Here is a 6,838-nt window from a genome sequence, read left to right as displayed (position 1 = left end):
ACACATGTATAGAATCCTGGGTTGCTAACTTTTTGTTTTAAAATGTTTGCAAAGTAGAACTTTGCTATATTTAGCTTAATTTATAAAATACATCATGTAAATGAACATATCACATGTGTAACCAATGACTTTGTGAGGCATATAGGCAATCAGTCATTTTACATGCAATTTATATGCAGAATATTCTCAAATGTGTATCTCCACCCTTGACCTTGTCCTTGAACCCACCACCCTGCCATCGATTCAATAGTTCCCTGTGCATATCTCACATTCATCTAAAAAGAAACATGTCCCAAATTATACTAACATTTCTCCCCAAACTTCATTTCTCATATGTTTAGAGTCAGATAGACATCTAGATAATCAGGGCAGAAATTTGAGGTACCATCTTGACTCCTTCTATTTTTGACATTATATCCTGTCAATTATCAAGTACAATTAATATTACCCAATGAATCGATTGGCAGTCAATTACTTCTCACAAGTGTTCCCTTCCCCCAACTTGATAAAAGCCACAATAATCTCCAGACTATGTGCATAACTTCTCCATGTTTCCTTTGTCTCTGGAAAATCTATTTTCTACCCTACACCTAAACCTATGTTGCATTCATTTGGTTAAAAATCTCTCAAAGACAGAGCCTTACCCTTAGAATGATAGCCAGAATATCCCCTAATCTCAGTTTAAATTTCCATTCCTTGTCTACTATAACCTTCTTTCATATGCAGCTTTGCAAGTGCATGGCACACTGTGAAGTGATGAATAAAAGTTTAGACATGGTGATGTTGATCCTCTTAGCCCTCCAGGAGGCCTGGAACCAGTTACCTCATCCTATAAGCATTATGATCCATCAGCCCTAGTACTTTGGTACACTGACATAACTCTTTTAGAAAGTTTGGAGCAACTCATCCTCGCTCATAGCCCTGATCTATCCATAAAATTGATCAACTAAGGTATTACAGTTGACGCAGTATAGAAACAGACTGAAGTGAAACAGTAATATGTTTCAAGAGATATAACATAATTTTCCTTACCTAATTGGTTGGTTGTTTGGTTTGATTAGTATTTCAAGAGAAATGCATCCATTGTGAGATGTCTCAGCATACTAATGTCCCAGACTGAAATAAAAAAAAAATAATAATAAGCACTGAAATGTAGTAGATGAGTCACCTATGTGATATAGTTTCATTAGTGTCAGGTAGTTCTTGAAACAAACACTCTTCAAAACACCCGATTGTTGCTTGGCATTCTTTAGTCAGCCATGTATCATTTAGGTTTAAGTCATTATAATTCCATTGAATCTTTCACTTTACCATTCAATAAATAGTCATCAACACCACTTATTAGGCAGTGCACTTGATGATGAATTTACACAGCTTTATATCTTATACTTTATAAGCCTCATCATCACCAGGTATGTTGTTCCCCTCCCTGGTTTCCCGCACTGGCTTGTATGGCATAATTCTGATATAATCCAAACAAAACTTCAGCATGCTACTAGCTCATTGACTACTGCAGATAGAGCTGGTAAATTCACTTTACATACAGAGTTGGGAACCTTGTATTAAGAAGGCTAACCCCTATTTTGTAAAACTACTGCTTGAAATTTTCTGCTGTTAAGATAGTCCCTTATTCTGTAAAGTCAACTCTGCTATTTTTTTAAACAGCCCCTATTTCTGAAAAAATAACTTTGCTTTCTAGCCTGCTTGAAAAATGAGGAAGATAAACTTAGCTGTCTGACCTTGTAGGCCAGAGACTAGATACGCCCATACTTTCAATGCCATATGCCAGATGTATTTTTTAATTGGATAGAACTGTGTTGTTTTCAAGGCCACCAGTGAGATAACCATTAAGCACACATAGGGCTGTCTCTTTAATAAAAAGGAAAGTTCTGCTTGTAGCTCTGCTTAGAATTTGAATTCATTTTTCTCTAAACCCACTGGTGAATATTAAAAAAAGGTGTAATTCCAAACTCTCTAAGCGTTGCTTGATTTTTTCCAGTTTTCTGCAACAGTACCCTTCTAGTGTAATACTTATCATGCTTACTTAAAATTTCCACAGAGATGTTTATCCCATGACTATGAACTCTTCAGGGCAGGAGACGTGTTTTCATCACTTTTTATACCAAGAGTTCAACACAATGTTTAAAAATATTTGCTGAGGAAATAACTAAACCCACATTTGAAATAAATGGTTAGTTACTGTAGTGGCATACTTTTCCCACCCCTCATCAAAGAGTCAGCTGTAAGAAATGATGAATATGCATAATCTATCACTATCCTTAATGTGCTAATAATTCAAAATGAAGTCAAGTCCTCAAAATGTAAAGGACTGTCAAATAAAACAAAGTGAATTCTGTGCAAGATCATACTAAGTAAATAAAAAAAACAAGTGTTGAGTGAATCATGGCAATTTGTTGGCAGTTGTTAAATACAAATATAGTTTAGTAAAATCACAGGGAAAATATAATTCAGAAGATAAGATTTTAACTTGTTAAAAAGTACATGACAGCTCTTGTATTAAGTATATATGATAAAATAAATATTACTTTAGATCAATTTACAGATGATATCCCTAAATAAAGATAATTTAAAAGTGCCCATGAAAGCTAGGATTATTACAACCAAAGTGATTTATAGCAGCAATAGCACACTCACAATATTCTCGCAAGAATCTCTGCCACTAAATTAAAATTATCACGAGGAAATGACAGAATCGGATAGCATTGAAGAAAAGCGTTTTCATTGCTTAGCATGAATCTATTTAAAATGTTTTCCTTTTAAAAAAATATTTTCCCAGGCATAAATTAATTTATAAAAATGATACACACACATATACACCTATAGGCATTTCTGACTTTGGCTGCTAAATAGAGTAAGTTCCTTTTACAATACAAAAGGGAACTTTAAGACATATTTATACTACATGGTGCAAGCTATTAGTCTGACTTATTGGAAAATAGTTAATTTAATGCCCTTGATTGAGCCATACAGCTGCCTGTAATTTGACAATAAATCAGTACACTTTTTGTGTTCCCTTAAAAAGGAAAAAATAGTTTAACACAGCACATTGGAATGTTAAAATGATTTCAAGGAAGATTAATAACATCCACATGATAGTTATTCTCTTGCTTTGCAAGAAACACATTATCTATTCCATAACAATTGATTGCTTTTCTGAGGAATGTCCTTGATTTCAATAGTATTGTTCAGACTCTTGATACTAATCTGTATGATGCTGTTAGGAAAGAATCTCACCTCATCAGACATTCTGCAAAAAAAAAACAAAAAATTCCATACCTGATAAATCATCCATGTTCTCAAAGTGACAATTTTCACTTGAAGAACTGGTGTCCTCTGAACACTTTCAAAATAAAAAATCAGAGGCATGTTTTAGAATTTTAGAAAACACACACAAAATGTATCACTTTATGCAAGAGAACTGCTATCCTATATAATAAAAGGCTAATACGCAAATCGACTGAACGGTGGAGCAACCAGTCGCTATGACACACACTGACCACCAGGGGGCAGACACTCAATGCAGGAGCTGCCCCCTGGTGGTCAGTGCGCTCCCACAGGGGGAGTGCCACTCAGCCAGAAGCCAGGCTCATGGCTCGTGAGCACAGTGGCGGTGGCGGGAGCCTCTCCCACCTCCGCATTAGTCGGACATCCCCTGAGGGCTCCCGGACTGTGAGAGGGTGCAGGCCGAGCTGAAGAACCCCTGGCCCCCAAGTGCATGAATTTTGTGCACCAGGCCTCTAGTAAAAATAGAAAATCCAACTTGCCCTTTTCAACTTTGTCACTTTGTGCCTTTTTTTGAGATGCAGTTTTCATTGGCTTTAGGAACATCTGATTTTTAAAAATTGAACACAGAACAATTCATTGCCCATCACCAAAATCGTTCTATCTACTTAGCAAGCAATTTTGGAATGTAGGGGCCATTTCCTTCACTTAAAAACAAAGAAAAACAGTTGCTCAAACTTTTACGAATTGCAATTACTTTTTACATTTGCATCCTCTCTTCCTGCTAAGCCATGTGCCCTTGAATGACCACATGATAGAGTGGAAGAATAGGCCTACACCCAGAGCCCCTTGGGGGCAATGCTGCCTGCCATTCCATCAAGGCAGGACCAAGCACCATTAGTGAGCTTGTTAACTTTTCTGCAGCTCATTTACTCATTGAGTCAATAATTCTTACCAAAAAGATTGTTGTGGTATTTAAATGAGAAACATATGAGCATTGGATCATACAATTTATCAATGAATAATGGTTTTTATATTTATGGCTCTTATTTTGACTATTTTAAAATACTTTTTATTTTACTCAGTGATTTGTAAACGTTTCTATAGAGGTCAATTGAACAGAAAAATTATGTTATTAAGTTAACAAGTATTGATTAAATACCTTTTACTGTCATCCTATACAATAAGAGGGTAATATGCAAATCTACCGAATGGCGGAACGACTGGTCTCTATGACACGCACTGACCACCAGGGGGTAGATGCTCAATGCAGGAGCTGCCCCCTGGTAGTCAGTGTGCTCCCAGAGGGGGAATGCTGCTCAGCCCGAAGCCAGGCTCATGGTGAGAGCCTCTCTCTCACCTCCATGGCAGTGCTAAGGTGTCCGACTGCCAGCTATGAATTTATCTATCAGTGTTAGGGTTATGTATCAGCTGAGAAGTTCTATCTTCTTCACAGTTGCACAAAAATAGTATTCTGTCCTAAGTGAGAGAGCATATTCAACATTGTATGAATTTTAAATTATACATGACTACATGCAATTGAATGAATTATATATCATTATCATTGAAATATATATGAGATAGGCATATGCATATGTTTTACATATAGCATGTTATATTATATTATATTATATTATATTATATTATATTATATTATATTATATTATATTATTATATTATATATTAGAGGCCCAGTGCACAGATTTGTGAACCTGTGGGGTCCCTCAGCCTGGCATGCAGGGATCAGGCCAAAACCAGCTCTCTGACATCCCTCGAGGGGTCCCAGATTGCGAGAGGGCACAGGCCAGGCCAAGGGACCCCGCTGATGCACGATCAGGGCCTGGAAGGGACCTGGGGAGGGCTCCAGGTTGTGTCTGGCTCATTTGACCCAGTCCCAATGGGCCGGACCCCAGCAGCAAGCTAACCTACCAGTCAGAGCGTCTGCCCCCTGGTGGTCAGTGCATGTCATAGCGACTGGTTGAACTCTCTAACAGTCAGGCACTTAGCATATTAGGCTTTTATTATATAGGATTCATTCACAAATCGAGGACAGAATTCAAATTCTATAGCTCTGATAAGAGATTTGACAATAAATTGGTTGCATTTCCTTTCTCTAAAACAACTAATATTAATCCTTCAGTTTGAATATTTTCTGTAAGTGTGGGAAATGATCCAAATGGCAGGAAGCTTCCTGCAAAAGTAAACTATTGAGAGATCACACTTGTGTTACCAGAGCACGTGTGTACAGCATTACTAAGCTTAAGGAGAGTTAGGATTAACAAAACGAAAATGGAGACTAGATACGGGATCAGCGACAAAAGAGGTGAAGTGGACTAAGACTGAAGAACTTGAAACATAGTAATTTGGGACTAAAGGCTGGCAAATTGAGACTTTTACAAGTAAGTGTGTGTAACATCACCTTCTTCCTTAACTCAGGATGGGTACCCTTAAAAGCTACAATGTTATCAACTTTATTTTTTCATTTCCTCAATTCTCTCAACAACACTTTCCTCTTTTGCTCCTACTTTTTATTTTCTTCCTTTGCCCAATTATCCTATCTTTTATTTTATTTTTTTTATCTTGATCAAGAAGTCACTGGATATCATTTTCCTGAAAACTATTTTTAGAATTGAAACCTGAAGTTAAGGAATATAAAGAGATTTGCTATTCTTCACTCCTGCAAACCCACATTTGCTGACCTTAATTTTAGCATGAATCACGTGTCCCATTGATATTGGCAGTGATGGATAACACCTGGGATGGGAGTAATTAAGGAGCATATGATGTGTTTGTTTGCATTTGGAGTGACTGCAATAGAGTATATGCAGTCAAAGGCATGGTACATTAAATAAATCAAATAGCTCAATAAATCAGCACAACCTGCCAAAAATGAACAGAGGGAGCTTGCCATGCAGCAAGCCTACAAGTCAGACCTCAGGCAAGCTGTTTCCTCCAGGGTGAAGTCATCCAAAACAGAGCCCCAAACAGAGACAACTCGTGCTTTGATGGAGTCAGATTCTCAGTCAGATAAATCTAAATGTAGCGATAATATTTTAACATTTGTACAGCAATGTATGGCGTGTGACCCTGCTTCAGATATATTTTCACATTTTACCCTCTCAATAATTTTGTGAGATGTTATTTATGAAACGGAAACTCACAGAGGAGAGATACTTTCTGGCCACATGACTAAAGAGAATTCTTCTGAAAGAAGCTTTCTCCATATTTCTTTCCTCTATTGGAAACATGACATAAAGAATAATGCTTCTCACCCTGGCTGGGTGGTTCAGGTGGTTGGAGTGTCTTCCTGTCCACCAAAAGGTTGTGGGTTCAATTCCTGGTCAGAGTACATACCTACGGTAGGTTGCAGGTTTGATACCCGGTCTGGGTGCATATGGGAGGAAACCAATTGATGTTTCTCTCTCTCTCTCTCTCTCTCTCTCTCTCTCTCTCTCTCTCTCTCTCTCTCTCTTCTCTCAATTAAGATATCTTCGGAAAAGGATTTTAAAAAAAGAATAATGCTTCTCTCCTGTTAACATCACAACTGGTGTTACATGTTCAATTTAAACCCCTGAAGAACTAGTGAGTCTAGGGG

Source organism: Plecotus auritus, assembly GCF_963455305.1.
Source record: "Plecotus auritus genome assembly, chromosome: 5".
Taxonomy (NCBI): Eukaryota; Metazoa; Chordata; class Mammalia; order Chiroptera; family Vespertilionidae; genus Plecotus; species Plecotus auritus.
This window is presented reverse-complemented; position numbering follows the sequence as displayed.